General features: G+C 42.3%; 1 protein-coding gene across 1 annotated transcript in view; it reads left to right on the top strand.

Moving 5' to 3' along the window:
• LOC144771902 (interleukin-18 receptor 1-like) overlaps positions 1 to 18,463 on the top strand; it is a 383,123-nt gene that overhangs the window by 162,129 nt on the left and 202,531 nt on the right. The window lies entirely within an intron of this gene.

The following is an 18,463-nucleotide window of genomic DNA, read 5'->3' on the forward strand; positions in this document are numbered from 1 at the left end:
CTGTATCTTTATCTGCTGCTTTGATCGGTCTCTGACGTTTTATACACACAAGAGGGATGTGCACTCGCATGGAAGCGCCGTCCGTTTGGCCCCGCCCACCCACTCGCGGTGTGCACCGTCTTCCCGCCATTTACCCACTATGATGGGCAGCTCACTCAAGGGACCCCTGCGCCCTTCGGCGCAATTGCATAGTAACACACACCTGGTCGCTGTAGACAACTCTCTGGCACTTTAGGCAGCTGTAGTGTAGTAAAAGCACTATACATCTACCCAGAGGCCTTTGCATCTTTCATCTGCTGCTCTGATCGGTCTCTGACCTTTTATACACACAAGAGGGATGTGCACTCGCATGGAAGCGCCGTCCGTTTGGCCCCACCCACACACTCGCGGTGTGCACCGTCTTCCCGCCATTTACCCACTATGATGGGCAGCTCACTCAAGGGACATCTGCGCCCTTCGGCGCAATTGCATAGTAACACACACCTGGTCGCTGTAGACAACTCTCTGGCACTTTAGGCAGCTGTAGTGTAGTAAAAGCACTATACATCTACCCAGAGGCCTTTGCATCTTTCATCTGCTGCTCTGATCGGTCTCTGACCTTTTATACACACAAGAGGCATGTGCACTCGCATGGAAGCCCCGCCCCAAATCCGCGGATACGCAAATCCACAAAATCCGCGGATTTTGCGGATCCACGATCCGTGAATACGCAAATCCGCGAATCGTGGATCCGCAAAATCCGCCCATGCTTATCGGAGATATTATAAGAAGGCCCGGTATAAGATCCTGGATGGGGTTTGGGGGACATGGAAAGCTACCCAAAAAATTTTGGAAATCCCTAAGATTAATGCGCACCTCCTCATCTGGAACTCTAACGTGTTCCCCTATTTGGGTATGGAGAGGAATTGCCTGTTCTTAGAAAGAACATGGAATAAGGACCATAGGGGACATTATGGCGGGGTGAGGTACTTAGGTTTGAAGTGATTCAGCGCAAGTTTGGGATTCCATCTAACCACTGGGTTCTCACAGACAACTGGTTCAAACAGTGATGGCAAGGAGCGCCAAAGGAGGGCCCGTCTGTGCCCGTCCGTGTCCCGGACGGGCCCAGGGCCAGGGCACCCTCTTACCTCCCTCGCTGTTCTCAGGCTGGCTCTCTGAGGTATTCTTCTGAGGAGCTGTGTGCCCTCAATACCTACAGCTGCGATGCCGCCAAACATTGGGAGGTGCTAGAGGCTATGCATCGCCGATGCCCGGCATGCGGGTTCTGTTTTGCAAGCCGACAATCTCCTGGCGGTGCGACTCGGACTAATTTAGATACTATTAAAGCTGGCCTGATCAATGCTAGATCAATGGTCAGACACGCTGCCGACATATTTGAGCTGCTTGATGAGAAGGAGTTCGATCTCCTTTTCGTCACCGAAACTTGGCTTACTGAGTCCTGTATGCCGGTGGTTGAACTTGCTATACCACGCGGCTTCAGGATTACCAGGATGGATCGACCGACGGGCAGGGGTGGCGGTTTGGCAGTAATTCATCGGGACCACTGGGCAGTGGTGAGCGAACCGCCCGATCTACTTGGCGAGACAGAAATGTTACACTTTGCTGTGGTCCTCTCCCCTCATTTCACCTTGGGAGGTACTCTACTTTACCGCCCCCCTGGCTATGCGGGCTGTTTTTGCCGGTAATATTGAGGAGGTCATCGTTCCCCGCGCCCTTAAATTCTCTCGATATCTTCTTCTGGGGGATTTTAACATTCATATGGACGCGGTGGATTTACCGGAAAACGATGGGCTTGGCTGAAGTTCTTTCGCTGGCGCATCTTACACAATGGGTGAACTTCCCCACCCATGCGGCTGGCCACTGGTTAGATCTGGTTTGTTCTAACTTTGAGATCACTATGTCACCCCCTAGGAGGGTCATTTGGTCGGACCACGCCTTAATTCTGTTCACCTGGCCCCTAAACTCAAAAGGGCTGAGGGAATTGCCTGCCTCTCAAGCTCACTCTCAGCGAATAAATTTGACCACCTTTTCGGACTCTCTTATGTCTAACTGGCCGACCCTGCCATCAAATCTTGATTCTGCGGTGGAATCATTTAACGCCTGGGTTGAACAAAGTGCTGTCCTGCCCAATAATAAGGGTGGTAGCAGGCGGACTAGGTCGTCTCCCTCCAAACCTTGGTTCTCCCATGCTCTCAGGGAACTCAAATCCGGTTGTAAAAAGCTGGAGCGAGCTTGGCGCCTTGAGTTCCGGCCTGAACTGAAGAGCAAGTTGCGGAGGGCTCAGAAGGTATATTATGCTGAAATCAAGGCTGCCAAAAGTAGCTACTTTTCAGGAAGGATTGAGAAGGCGGACAACAATAGCAGAGAAGTCTTTGCCATTGTTCAGAGCTTCCTTTCTCCGTGTGCTGCCTCCCCAGTTCTCCCGGCATCCGATCTGTGGTGTGAGGAACTGTCATGTTTCTTTGATAATAAGATCGCTAAAATCCAAGAGGAGCTCCAAAATTCATGTGGTCCCCTTCAGCCTTCACCACCTATCATCGATTTGGGTGTGAAGCAACCTGTCTGCCAATTTTCCATCTTCGAGCCAGCTCAGCAAGCTGATGTGTTGGCTATTTTGGAGGCATTAAAGTCTGGTTCACCTTCTGACCCGTGTCCTGCTAGGGTCTTGGGGGGAGCGGCAAGCCTGGTGTATCAGGAGGTCACCCAGGTTGTTAATCTGTCTTTGGCCTCTGCCTCTGTACCCCTCTGCTGGAAACAGGCGAAACTTCTTCCTTTGCTGAAGAAGCCTGGCCTGGATCCCTTAGCTACCTCCAGTTACCGTCCGATATCGCTGCTCCCGGCACTAGCGAAAGTGTGTGAAAAAGTCGTTTTCAGGCAACTGAATAATTTCATTGAGTCCTCTCAGGCCCTGCACCCGGCTCAATCGGGGTTCAGGGCGGCTTTTAGCACTGAGACGGCTCTGGTGGAAGTTTCAGAGGCCATTAGGAAGTGTCTTGACGGAGGCGGCAGAGCGGTCCTGGTTTTGCTGGACCTATCTGCCGCCTTTGATACGGTACCCCATGCTCAGCTGTTGACAAGGCTGGCAGAGGTGGGGCTGTCGGGTGCGGTTTTGGCCTGGCTGTCTTCGTTTCTGTAAGAGCGGACGCAGCAAGTATGGATGCCCCCATTTGCCTCATCACCCAAGAAGCTTACCACCGGGGTACCACAGGGCTCGACGCTAAGCCCTCTGCTGTTCAACGTCTATATGACCCCGTTGATCTATTTGGCTGAGCAGTGGGGAGCCAAAATAATGGCATATGCCGACGACACGCAGTTGCTGTTTACCTGGCCTAAGGACTGCTTAGATGCCCGGGCTGTCTGTTCCTGTTTGTCCTACGTCTTCCGGTGGCTTGCCTCAGCTCAGCTCAAATGCAACGAGGACAAGTCAGAGTTGTTATTTTATGGCAATTTTCCGGCCAATTTAGGGATCTTATTTGGCCGACTGATTTTGCATGTCCCAGCTCTCACGGAGGCCCGGCCAAAAACTTGGGGGTCTGGTTCGGACAGGATCTTAAGTTCGAAGCTCACTTAAAAAAACTTACCGCGACCTGTTTTGCGACCCTCAAGTCACTTAAGAGATTCCTTCCGCTTCTCCACAGGGAAGCGAAAGAGACTGTTTTGCGCGCTCTGATCCTGTCAAGGCTCGACTATGCCAATGCTCTCTTCAGTGGTCTCCCTAAATACCTTATAAATCGAATGCAGATCATTCAGAATGCGGCCGTGCGACTTTTGTTCCATCTTCCAAGAAGAACTAGTGCACGTGCCCATCTTCGAGAGCTCCACTGGCTCCCAGTGGCCCATCGTATTATGTTTAAATCATTGGTCCTGGCCTTTCGGGCCTTGCATCAACAAGGCCCACAATATCTGCACAAGAGGTTTACTTTCTATACTCCTCGCCGTGCTCTTCGATCGGCCAATCTCCGTCTGATGTCCATGCCCAAAGTCAGATACGCGAGACTGGGTGGTCAGTCTATTTCTGTCCAAACAGCACGGTCCTGGAATGCCCTGCCGCTTTCTTTGAGATCATCAGCCACATTGGCGGGATTCAAGAAAGGGTTAAAAACCCATCTTTTTAATCTCAGTATCTAGTTCTCTCTTCTTTTCTCTTGGATTGGCTCTGTTTAATGTTACATATCGCGCCAGGATACTCTGTAGTAGCAGAGCGCGTAATAAAATATTTTATAACATAACATAACATTTAGACCGAGGATTTCTGTAACGAGCCGCATCCCCCTAATTGATTATTTATGGAATGGGGGCAATAAAATTAAACTAGTCTATAACCATCTAATGGTGGGCATCCAGGACGATTTGGATAAAACAGAATCTGCAATTGCAGTGAAGTTAGGCGATCCTGATGTTGATTTAGATCTAGCACTTGCACTAGATAAGAGATTATTTCGATCCTCTAACTTACGGGCTCAGCACTACAAAACGCTGTTTAATTTGTATCATACTCCGGCGAAGCTGCATGCTTGGGGCCTGGTGGAGAACGATAAGTGCCCTAGATGTGATAAGGGTCACGCTGATCTAATTCACATGTTCCATCAGTGTGATCAGCTTTCTTTGATATTAAGGGAAATTTCAAATTTTTTGGAGGGGCTGCTAGAATGTAGGATTGTTCTATCCCCTTCACTGATGTTATTAGGCGTAGATAGGAAATTGAAGCTGGGAAGTGCTGCCGAAGCTTTGGTTTTTATATCTACTGCTGTACTTCGTATCCTTATTTCAGCAGGCTGGAAAGATTTATCCCCTCCCACCTTTCAAATGTGGATCGCAAAGCTGCTCGGATTGCACAATATTGAGTCTTGCCTCTATGAGCTAAAAGGTAAAAAATTCAGGGAATTAGGAAGAAACATCTGGGCACCACTCGCTATATGGAGAAGTTCGAGTGGCTAAGTATAGTTTTATATGTATCCTGATCATGTATGGTTTATTGAACAACTGCCTTATTATTTTAATAGCATGGTTTTGGATAACATGTATTTATTACTGAATTGTTATTAACTTGTATAATGACCTTCTTTTTACGGTCCAAATGGAATAATTATATAATGAATTTGTATATACCTTTTTTTGTTTGACATCAGTAATCTCAATAACAAAAAGAGACTTAAACAGTACTGGGGACATGGTACCATTGCATGTAATTGTATTTTTGCTGTACGGTATATTGGTCCAAGTATCGTGCAATTACAGATTACGCCCCATTGAATGGGAAATTACTGGGTGAGGCTGATGTTTTTCTGATCATAAAACTACATGTAATTCCCACTTACATGAAGTTTAATGCATTAATTTACATCCTGAAGCAAGTGTTAAATGTATTCAGGGACATCTGGATGTGATAGGGGAAATGAGGAGTTAGGGGAATAGAGGGAAAGAGGGAAAGAGAATGTGTTTTCTGCCAGGGGCGAGCACTATATGCTTCCTTTTTTTTTGTTAAATAATTTTTATTGAGGATAAATAACACAGGAATACAAATAAAATCATTTGGTTCCTATGAAGGAAAAAAGAAGATAGGTATACATACAAAGCATCAGTAGAATAATACAGATTGTATAATTCTTATACTACTCGTCTTGAACAAAAGACTATGAAGCAAAATACATAAGAAGAATAGAACTAGGACATAAACATTTGTATTAGTGAATTAAGAACCTGCGTGAAAATAAGAGAAGGTAAACAGTATTCAAGAAAAACAATATTTTTTTATGTATAAGAAAGGATAGAGGGGAAGAGAAAAGAGAGAAAAGGGAGATAGAAAGAAAAGAAGAAAAAAAAGGCAATAAATAGTATAATGAGAAAACTATAAAGAAGGTGAATTCAATGATTGAAAAGTAGTGAGTGATAGCCACAATAAATCAGATTTAATTTGTAGATAAATTGAAGCATGGGGCACTGAGGCAATTCTATGTTCATCACATATTAGATTCCACCAAAGTAAAAATGATAGTTTAGCGTTGTCTTTCCAGCATATATATAACCTTAAAAGCTATAGCAATAAATAGATCAAATAAAAGTGATTTGGAGATAATTTGATCAAAGTCAGGGGACAAAGTATCTAAAAATACATTGTGAATATTAAATTGAATTTTATAGGAAAAAATCAATACACATTTTGACCGAACAGCTTTCCAGAAATCATGAACCTTAGGACAATAGAACAATAAGTGCATTAAAGAACCTTCAGCAGTAAGACATGACCAACAAGATGAAGAGACTGATTGGTTAAACCTATGTAAAAGAAGGGGAGTAATAACAACTCTAGTATAAATAAAATATAAGGATTGTGTAATATGTGCAGCTTTGTTAGTTTTAAAGAGTTTTTGCCATAATTTGTCCCACTGAGATACAGAGAGTGTTTGAGAAAGATCCTGCTCCCATTCTAGTTCAATATTCGTTTTAACCCGTGTGCAGTTAGGAGTAGATACAGCTTTATAAACAAAAGAGGCACTGGGAATAGTGTCAGATGAAATTTGGTATAAGGGAGTATCAGGAATGAGGGAAGTAGGAATTGGATGAGAATTGAAACTCTGTAAACAATCCTGGAGTATTGGGGCTAAAATGTTATACTGTTGAATGAAGGAATCAGGAAGGTTAAAGGTCACTTGCAGATGATGAAAAAGTAGGATCACATTATTAACAATCATTTCATTAACATAAAAAATAGCCTTTTCTTTCCATTGTGTTTAATAAAAGGATTTGTGACGGAATTTGATGTGTTTGTTAAACCATATTGAGGAGGCAAGGAAAAATGATACTTATCAAAATTCTTAAAGAAAAGTGTATGAAGCAGATAATGAGAATAATTCAAAATTGGATATTTGGAGATAAAAGTACAATTAGTCATATATACCATATCCTTAACTGAGAAATCATTTAATAATGAACATTCAACATTGACCCAAGCAGGTTTAGACAAATCTTGATAATCTTTAGACAAAGCATAAAATTGACAGATCAGGAAAGCATTGTGATACAATTTAAAATCAGGAACTCGTACAACTCCCTCAGTCTTGGGATGAAGTACTTTGGACAAGGCAATACGTGGATGCTTATTATTCCAAAGAAACTTAACACATAAAGAATGAACCTTTGTAAAATAATATTTGGGGATTTTTAATGGTAACATTGAAAATGTGAACAACACTTGGGGAACAATCATCATTTTAATTGTATCTAGTCTGCCCCACCATGATAAAAATAAAGGAGACCAAGAATTTAACACATTGGTAATTTTAAGTTTTAAAGCAGTAAAGTTATGGGATAGTGTATCACGTATGTTATATGAGAACCATGTGCCTAGATATTTCATTTTTTGAGGACACCATGTAAAATTGGTAGAATCAAACATATTTCTATAACATGAAGGGTTTAAGGGCAAAATCTCAGTTTTGGAGAAATTTAATTTATAACCTGAAACGGTAGAGAATAATGAGATTAAAGTGTAAAAATGGGGTGAGAGAAGAGGCAGGATTGGACATATAAATAAGAACATCATCTGCATATGCAGAAAGTTTAATTTGGTGAGACTTTAGGGTAAAACCAGTAATAAGGGGGTTGCTTCTAATGCTTTCCACAAAGGGTTCTATACATAGTAAGAAAAATAAGTGGAGAGAGAGGGCAACCCTGATGAATACCTCTTTGGAGTGAGAAATATGGGGAGAAAAGACCATTAACAAAAACACATGCTTTTGGATTTGTATATAACAATTTAACAGATGAAATGAACGGTGGACCAAAACCGAACCATTGTAAAGAGCGTATCATGAAATCCCAATTAATTTGGTCGAAGGCTTTTTCTGCATCCAAAGATAATGCGGCTAAGGGAGAGGGATATTTTTTGCTCAGGGAAATAATATTGGAAAACATTCTGGCATTGTCAGAGGTTAAAAGTCCATCGACGAAGCCAGCTTGATCTGGGTTAATAAGAGAAGGGATAATTTTCTCGAGACAAGAAGCTAAGATCTTTGCAAAAATGTTACTATCATAATTGATTAGTGATATAGGACGAATGTTTTTGCAATAGGAGGGGTCTTTGTCTGGCTTAGGGATGACAATAATAAGGGCTTCTAAGAAAGAGCCGCAGGCCTTAGAGTTGGATATAAAGGAATTAAAAAGTTCTAATAATTTAGGAGCAAAAATTGATGAGAAGGCTAAAAATAACTCAGCTGAAAAGCCATCAGGGCCAGGAGTCTTCAATTTTTTCAAGGATTTTAAAGCATCAGATAATTTTTTAAGAGAAATATCCTCTCCAAGTGGTGTGAAAATATCCGGGAGAGTTGTAGGTTTAGGGATATCTTGAAAAAAGGAGGTAAAATCTTCTTCAGAAGGCTTAGTAGTTTCTGTGTATAAAGGATTATAATATGATTGAAATGTACTAATAATATCAGAATCAGATGAGAGGAGTGTATTATTCGTTTCTGCATAGATAGGGCAAATTACCTTATGTTCTGATTTGATTTTTAAATAATTTGCTAGCATTTTCCCTGCTTTGTTTTGGCCTCTGTGATATTTCGATTTAACATTAAGTTGGATGTTGCAAGCATCTACAGTAGCTATTTTATTCAGGGTGGATTTAGCTTTAATTAACTCTTGTAGTGATGATGAGGATTTGAATGTGTAATAATTATATGCTAATGTTTTGAGTTGTGATAGAGTTTCTTTATATTTAACATTCATTAATTTCTTATTTTTTAGGAATAAGCAATAGTGAAGGCCCTAAAAGATGCTTTAAAAGCACCCGATTATTGTGTAGGGAGGTGTCTAGAGAGTCATTAATAACAAAAAATGCATTAATAAAGGAGGTCGCTTCTGAAATAAAGGTACGATCTGATAAAAGGTGGTTGTTAAAACGCCAACGACCTTGTTTACATGTGGTGATAGATAAATCAATAGAAGTAAAAATTGGAGCATGGTCAGAAATAAAAATAGAGGCAATTTCCGATGAGTGGAGGCAAGGTAATAATGCTTTGGAAATTAGAATATAATCAATACGAGACCTGGTATGGTGTACAGGAGAGAAAAAAGTAAATTCAGAAACATCAGGATTACACGTTTTTCAAGTATCAAATAGGGGACGAGATGACAAGGCAGATTGGAAAGATTTGTGGGTTTTGTCTGGTGTAAATTTACATTTGGGTTGTCTGTCTGAAAAAGGATCTAGACAATTATTAAAATCACACCAACCACTATGTTAGAATTAGATACAGATAATAGTTTCAATGATATAGATTGCCAGAATTCTGGATCAGTTTTAACAGGTCCATATATATTGAAAAAAGAAATTTGTCTTTTGTTAATGATAGCATCAACCATCACCCACCGACCAGAAGGATCAAAATCTGATGACACAATTTGGGCATTAGTAGATTTATGAAACAATATAGCAACACCACCATGACGATCAATAGCAAGAGAAAAAAACAATTTGATTGACCCATTGGTGTTTGAGTTTAAGAGATTCAACATCATTACAGTGGGTTTCCTGTAAAAAAGCAACCTGGGTGTTAAGTTTAGCTAAATAAGACAATACATTTTGATGTTTGACACGATGCCCAAGACCACGAACATTCCAAGAGACCACATTAACCATGAGGAAGGATTAGGGAATACATGAGGAAACAGGAGCACGAAACTTCATAAACAACAAAGACAAAAATGGAAAGACAATGTTGGATATGTGATGATGCAGACCAATGATCAAATTCAAAACAATTGCCAAGAAACAAGACAAAAAGTGAGATAGAACAAGAAAAAAGGACATTACAAGCGACAAGACATGCAATAAACAATAGAACCACCAAAGAGATATAACAATAGGAAAAAGAAGAAAAGAGAGGGAAAGAAAGCCAGCAAGATAGAAGAATCATAAAGAAAGAAGGACAGAAAATGAGAGAAAGACAGAAAGAGGAAAGAAGAGAAAGACAGAGCAAGAAAAAAGTAGACAGATCAAGGAGTAAAATCCAGATCTGTAAAGCAAGAACTAACCGAAGTTGGAGGAGCATAGTGATGTCAAAGGACATGAACAACTATAATAGAAAAACATAGAGAAAGAGAGCATCATAAATAAGAGAACAACAATGATTAATCATAAAATTTTAACAAAGTATAACTTGTAAAAACATGTTAACCGGCATTGTATTATAAGAGCAGTTAGATGTTGGTATCCATTTCACGAGGTGTGATATTATGTAGGTAAAGTTTAAATTTGTCAGGGTCATCGAATGAACGTGACCACCCTTCATCTGCAATTTTGCAAAGGCATGGGTGAAGAATTCCATATTGAATATTAAGCTTTCTCATCTGAGGACGTAGGGCAAGAAATTCTTTACGTAGAGCATTTGTTGCGTTAGAGACATCCTGGGATATGTAGAGATTAAGGCCTGACCAGATGAGTCGACGTTTGAGCCTTACCGCCTTTAGGACATGCATGAGTTCAGTAAATTCCAAGAAAAGCATTATGATTCCACGTGGTATTTGAAGTAGGATGGAGACGACCAAGACAATGAGCCCTCTGTATGTTGAGGGGAGATGCGGATGATTGAAGATCTAATAGTTCAGGCAGGAGCTTCAGTAGGAAGGAAACCATATCAGAACCTTCAATATTTTCCGGAAGTCCGTAAAGGCATAGGTTATTCCTTCGATTACAATTTTCAAGATCCTCTGGGTGTAGTCTTAACTTGCGGATTTCTTGTTCCAATATTGGAATCTTTGATGAAGCATAACGTAAATCATTTACTTGTTGTTCTAGCTCCAAAACCTTTCCCTCCATGACAATCCATCTCTCTTCAATTTGTTTTAGCTTTTCATTAGTATTGGACATTAAAGGTTATAGCCCACGTACTTCATCTAATATAGAGTCCAGGACTGGATTTTGTGAAGAAAGAATAGGAGAAGGTGGATCATTTTTATGCCTTTTTCGTTTGGTGCCCGTGGAAAAAGATCTGACAGTATGAAGATCGCTAGCCATTGTGAATCCTTGAACAGAGTGATTTATAAAGCACAGCGTTGGGTGAATATGTCTCAAAAATATAGACAACAGGATGTGGGAGCACACCGCTGACCTCTCAGGCAAGGTTCGCCCCTGGGATTCTGGTAAATGCAGTCTCTTGTAGCTCGCTCCGATATTTTCGAGTATTTTGCCAAGGTTGGCGCAGATAGTGCTGATCTCTCGAGCTCGTGGATGAAGCACATGCGCGCCAGTGAGAGGTACCCGACCTGTTTTAATGTTTGGCAGCCTACTCAGCAAATGCCAAAATAAAGACTGTATTCTCTACTGATGATGATTAATAAACCAGAAACACGTATCTAGAGATCAGCACAATCTACGCCAACCTTGGCGAAATACTCGAAAATATCAGACCGAGCTACCAGAAACTGCATTTACCAGAATGACAGGGCCGAACCTTGCCTGAGAGGTCAGCGGTGTGCTCCCACATCCTGTTGTCTATTTAAAATACTCCTGTGAGTCATTGAGCTGACGAGCTCGTGGATGAAGCACCTGCACGCCAGTGAGAGGTACCGGACCTGTTTTAATGTTTGGCAGCCTACTCAGCAAACCCCAGAATAAAGACTGTATACTCTACTGATGATGGTTAATAAACCAGAAACCCGTGTCTAGAGATCAGCACTATCTGCGCCAACCTTGGCGAAATACTCGGGCATGAGAAAACAAATTGCTCACTTATCTACATGTCCAGAGCAAAAAAGGCCCAAAAATAATTTATTAATACCTCCTTCATGAGGAAAAACGGGCCGATGTGAAGAGAAAACGTGAGGGCTCGCGCCAAATACAAAATGGCAGGCGCCCGCGATTGTACGTGCTAAAATTCCCCACTACGGCAAAGGGGCTAGAAACTGGTGCTCTGAGCTTACAAGTTCCTGGAAAAGCTCACCGCACCCTCACGGAGCCATTGCAGAGCTTCGCGGTCATGAGTGCAGGTAAACGAGGCTTTACATATCCATTAAAGTCTCGCTTCGGAGCGGAGCTCAAGCAGGAAGCGCCATGCTCCTTCGGCGCGTAAGCCACGCCCCCTCTCTATGCTTTCCTGTCCGAAAAGAACAAGGGATGAGACTTGGCTGCTACTGTAGTCAAAGCCTCATGCTATTTTACAGTGCGAAATTACCACCCAGTAAAATCGTGTCTGGTTCTTCCACATCCAGGAAAAAAATGTACGGAATAATGGGCACATTTGAAATAAGGGCGAGTGGAATTCCAAGAGGCAATTTCGGTCTACCTGACTCCTAACGAGAGCTTAAGAGCCCTAATGACTTCATTGTGCTGCAATAAAAGATTTGTGTCAGACTCGAGGGAGCCTGTGTCAGAAAAGTTTATTTGTGTTTTCAGATACCACTTGTGACTGTCCCAGGTACTGGAACTTGCTATAAAGAACATTTTATTACATTTATTTATATTATTACTTTGTTCACAAAACAATTGCACAATTATTGCTTTAGCAATACATTTCCTACACATTAGGTAAGTTACATAATTGCCTTTATATTCCATTAGTTGAAACAGTGATACTATCCATTGTAACATATGTTTACCACACCATCCCAGCGCCCAAACTTGCTTACAATAAACATTTGTTTAGGACTCCAGGGATAGCGAGTAACAGCCTAGGGTACAGTAAACTGTTACAGAAAATGATTTGTGTCTTTCTCCAGAGAACCTGCTACAGAATGGATTTCATACCATTTTCCTTCCTTCCTATGCTCCCTGCTTTCAAGCTGTCACTTTGTATTTCCTGCATACCTGCTTCTATATGCAAGTTTTGGTACTAGTTAACAATATTAGAAAAGCTTATTCCAGAACATGTTGAAAAGCATTTAGACCCATCATAATTACTATTATCATAAAAAACCAGCATTAACATATGTATTTTGGACATAGAAATCAAAGAGTAATAGACGTGTTGAGGTGAATATGCAACTTTATGTTGAAGTTACACCCTCTCTGTGGTTTAGCCTGCTGAAAACAAATGAAGAGTCATTGCCATTGTTTCTTTGTACCTTCAATAGAAGACTGATGACGCTGAGTTCCACATTCTAGATTTACTCAGGAACCTCTGGCATATGGTCTTTGTTACCTGCTGAGTAAGTGTGGAGGGGAGGAAACAATTTCTATGGATTTTTAATTTCCCTGTCTCCATGCATCTATAGGAGCACAAACTCTTGACTCAAGTTGCTGAATTTATTATAAGGCCAAAAAGAGCAGTACATAAGAACATCTCAATATCAGGGTATAGAGATACAAGAACACTAATACAGAACCAAGTCCACAAATATAATTCCCTCGGCACAATAGGCACAGAAAAATGAATTCCAAAACAAGAACACAACTGAGTGTAGATGCTGCATCCAAATCCTTCTTCATTTATATTGCAGAATTACAAAAAAATAATCTGTCCCTACTCTACTCCCAGTCTGACATCCCTACTTAACTTCCCAGTTGATTCCCCTTAAAAGGTCGCACATGAAGACTTCCTAAGAAGAACACTCACGTTAAAAGGGTCAAGTAGCGTAAAGCCACGGAGCTTGTTCTAAAATGCTCCTGATAGAGCACGCGGGACAATTAGCTCAGTTTTGCCATACTCACCTGGGCGCATAAAACATTCACCCTTTGAACTAGCAGTCCTGCCTGTAATTACTAACTAATCTCCTATCAGTACTTTGAGTCCTTTTAGGACTTATACCTGTAAACCATGACTTACCAATCCTTGTCACCTTTGCTATAAGTCCAAGGGATCGAAGAGGGAGTTGGCATAAGCAGGCAATATTTAAACTCATTTACCTTTACTGTAATAACCACAGACTCGGGGAAAGTTTTAAAAGCTTTATATATGCAAGATTTTCTGAGTCAAAAAGAAAGAGGCCACAGTACCGTGACCATACATTTTATAAGCAAGAATATAATCAATAGGACATGAAGTTTGTAAGAAATCACAGAAACACCTTCAAACATTGGTACCTGGGAAGGGTGAGAAAGGTAAGTAGCACAAGGACATACCACATGAATTATATTTACCTAGAATGGTGCAATGACCAATCCTGATCACAGGCTGGGGCAAATAAGGACCAGGCTCCGACTAATCAGGTGCCCACAGGACAAGACAGGTGCAGATCAGAACAGGTGACCTCCGCTAAGTGCAACACCAGCGTCGCACCCCTCTCTCTTAGCAGCAAGCCAATTAGTAACCCAACTGGGTAATCGATAATTTCCACCACACCTCGATTCTTCTGACAGAGTGCTCCGCCAGCATCTTTGCTCTCGATCTCCTATAGCAAGTGTTGGGTCAGTGACAGGTCAGCTACGCGGATAAGTCGGACAATTTCTCTAACTAAACCTACCTTAGTTATACCATTTCGAGGGTAATGTACCACCCCTAAAAGTTGCAAATCTATGAGTTCCCCTTCGGTGATTGGTCAGAAGGACGAGGAGAGGTCATCACACCATACCAAGATGAGATCATCTCAATTGACTTGAATTGATCAAGTTCCCACCCACAATTTATTTTCTCACGATTTTATTCCGCCCACCAATATTATTTCATTTTAGCATACAATGTTATAACATTTTGCAAGTCTTCTTCCTTCTCCCAGGTCATGGGGTGAGGTTCTCAGGTGCATCGCGGGTAAGACAATCCCTGGCACAGTTTCATTGCCACAGTTCGAGGTCTCTCGTTTCTCCCGGTACATGCGCAGTGCATATTCAAAATGGCGTTTTCAGTCACCTCTCAGGTACAAATACGAGCTAGTAACAAAGTCAGAGAAAAACATATTAGAATACAAAAATAAATGAATGCACTGTATACCACGTATCTCTACTCTAACCACATTACTTTATTTTAACTTTTGCAGTAATAGTTAAGCATAACGAACAAGCTTAGTACAAGCAGCAGCATAAGCATTAGCATGTGAAATTTTAAGGGGCCATTTCTGGCACTAATGCGCAGTAGCGAGAAGTTCCCACCAAAAGCAGAGATATGTCACACCATGTAGATGTGGCAGACGCATGCTCAGTAAAGTTCCCGCCTTTTCGGCTGCCATATTAAGACACTCAGGTTTATGCTAGTAAAAGCACATAGGTAAGCTTCCCCTAGCTACTAAAAATGTTGTGTAATTCAGATATTAGTAAAAAAACATGTTGATTATTAATTAGAGGTTATTTCGAGAGGGTTGAATACAAGCAAGTTTCTGTACATGTGAAACCTTGCTCCATCACTCCCTTTCCTCAGTCCAAAGCAGAAGTCCTCCCGAATCTGTCCCTGTCTCTAATAAAAAAAGACAAAGTTACACCCCCAGCAGGTCACATGACAACCTGTTCTGAGAACACCTCCTTTAGGTAACTGTCCATAAAACTCCAATTAATTCTGGCTTTGTCCGACGACCTTTGTTCCCATGTTTCTCCAAGTACGAAAGGCGTCCTCCCTCCTATCTGTTCAATCTCTTCAAAGACTTTGATTTCCTCCCTATGTCTCTTCTTAAATCTTAATAACGAGGTTGAATTCCTGCACCTGCAGTAAGGATGAGTAAGAAAAACTCTCTCTAAATGCATAAATAGGGAGTCATTTGATAACATGTTGATGGATATCCCTGAGCTGACTACTCCTGCACAGGTCTGCAGGCTTTTGAAAGCTATGAAAAATGACGGTGCCCCCGGACCTAACAGCTTCTCAGCCACCATTTTCAAATGTGCTCCGGATGATTTGGCCAAGCTGTTATCCCCCTGTACAGCCACGCATTCATCCCATCCCAGATACCAGGTTCATGGAGAAGCTTGATTTTATGCCCAATTCTTAAAAAAGGAGATCCCTCCCTTCCTGCCAATTACCGACTCATAGCCTTACTAGATCTTGAGGCTAAGGTTTATGCTCGGTGTCTTCTCAAATCATTAGAAGGATGGGTTGCGGAAAATAACATCTTACCATACTAGACTGTGTAATTACAGGTTTGAATCATGGCTCCATGTTTTGCGCTGCTGTCTTATCTTAGATGTCCCCAGAATTTTTCTCCTAAAGTCATTATGTCAGAAAATGGGCATTTACATATGCTTGGAGGCATCTGCACTTTGCTTCACACGAACAGACACTCAAACGCTCACAAGGTCCGGAAAATACGTGAGAATCTTGGAAGACCTTTTTTCTCGTATCACCTCTCCCAATCTGGTCCCTGCTCCTCAAACACTCATTACTGACTATTTTATAGTACCCCCTAGTGTTCTCTCACTACACTAAGTCACAATGTTTATTTTATCTCTGTTTTTAACGTTTTTACTCGCAGTTAAGGCCACTGTGTAAGCTTTCCTTGTTTGAACAATGTTTTTTAAATGTGATGGCCAGTTTGGCCCTGCTATCAAGGATGTAAAGATGTTTTGGAGGCATTTCCATTGCATTGGTTTTAACTAACTGTGCAAAGAAGCTAATACATTTAATAATAAAGTTAAATGCATACATTGTAATCAAACTTATAACTTGAGAGCAGACAAGGAGAAACACAACTCAGAGAAACGAAAGTTAGGCCTATAAGATTGGCTAAGCTAAGAACATCCATTAACACACACATGGCACGAGTCTCTTATATGAATTGCTTACACAGAAATGAATACATTTTATATATGCGTTGTTGGACCCGGGGTTACCGGTCCACCTAGGGTAGCCTGGCTCAAGTGGTAAGGCCTATCTCTAAGGCGACTCTTCATTTCTCATGTAGTATACTTATCTCTGTGATTATACAACATGACACCATTTTTGTAGTACTAGTGAACCTCTCTTAACTTTGGTATACAAATAGGACAACAGCTTTAAATAGCATTCCTCTCAAATATTGGCTTAGTTAACTGTGATTCCGACTGGTGAAGAGAGTAGTTACAAACCATTAGCATGACACCATAGCCAAAATCAATAGATGTTAACCGTTGACCTACATCATGAAAAGGCCCAAATGGAATTAATTGAATATGACCACATTTCACCTTAAATGCAGTTTCCCTCTTAGATCACCTTTCTCTTATTTACAAAATAGCGCTAGAGAAGGAATACAGCTTCGCATTTCTCTAGTTGTGTTACACTTCCCATTTTATGAACATTCGTGCATTCAGTCGGTACATTCACTTCGTTTAGCACAGTCCACAATTCCTCCTCAGTTCACTGGCCCAATATGGGAGAAGGAAGAATTTCCTACGAGGTTTCAGTGTCCTCCACTTCCCCACCCACAGTCCTGCTTACTTCTCAATGAGGCGATCCAGCCGAGGATTGGGGATTGAGGGGCCAAGCTTTGACTCAGGGGAATTGTGGATTAATACGGGCCCGGTATGGGGAAGGCAGTCTCAACACCACAGGCAGTCTCCCTGTCGATCGAGCGTTTCACTTTTTAATGAGGCGGTCCGGTTGATGTAAGAGGACTGAGGGGCCAAGGATTTCACCTGGGAGAAGTTATGAATTAAATCTGGCCTGGTACAAGGAAGGCAGCTCCTATGGGTTTCTCTCTCTTCACGCCTTCCTTGGGCCGAACTCCTCCCCTCCTGACCTCTCCTGATCCCGCCTCTCTTCCTCCGGGACTCCGCTTTCTAGCGCCGGTTCAGTTTCATTGAGGACCCCTCTGCAAGAGTCACACCTCCGATGGCAGGTTCTCTGACAATCCCCGCTGGTCCCAGACTTCTCCTGATCAGAAACCAAGCCTCCCATGGGCCCGTTATATTCCGCCTCCTGTCACCCCAGCGCGGCTCACTCTGGAAGGCGCTGCCGACTCTGATACTTCAGCGCAGCACCTTCTCAACTCCCGAGCCCCCTCAGACCTGCCGCTCCAAGCTACACAGACGCGGGACGTTTTCGGAAGACCAGCACAGCCACAGTAAGTTGCCAGTCACGGGCGAGGACAGCCTCGGATGAGTTTCACACCTACAGCGGGATACCGATTTAGGCCAGCCTCCCAGTTCCACCGGGCTAACTTCACGAGGGCATTTTATTCCCCAAAAGGAGGCAGTCCTAGCCGCCCTCACCTGACAGTTCCTCTTTAAGTCTTGTCTAGTGGTCCCGTCTGGGATGAGGCACACTCCTCTGATATTTCAGATCTGATGTGAGTGGAAAGCTCTGCCGGGTCAGATCCACGGTGGAGGGAGGGTATCAGTCAATAAAGGGATCAGCCCCAGGAGGCTGTCAGACCCTCCACAGCGCGCCCACCTCCTCACGCCACAGCCTGGACTCCAGCTCACTTGTTTTCTGGTCACAACCACTCTTCTCAGCTCACTTCTAAAATGGCTGCACAACAGTCCGTCTTATATAGCCTGGGCCTAGAGTGTCTAGAGTGGACCAGAAGGTTCTGGAACTCCTCATGACAACCCTATGGCCTTAGGCTGTGAGGTAATCTGGTCAGTTAGCAAGCCACCATTTTGCGAGAGAGAACCTTCCTCCATCTT

This window comes from Lissotriton helveticus, chromosome 8 (assembly GCF_964261635.1).
Source record: "Lissotriton helveticus chromosome 8, aLisHel1.1, whole genome shotgun sequence".
Taxonomy (NCBI): domain Eukaryota; kingdom Metazoa; phylum Chordata; class Amphibia; order Caudata; family Salamandridae; genus Lissotriton; species Lissotriton helveticus.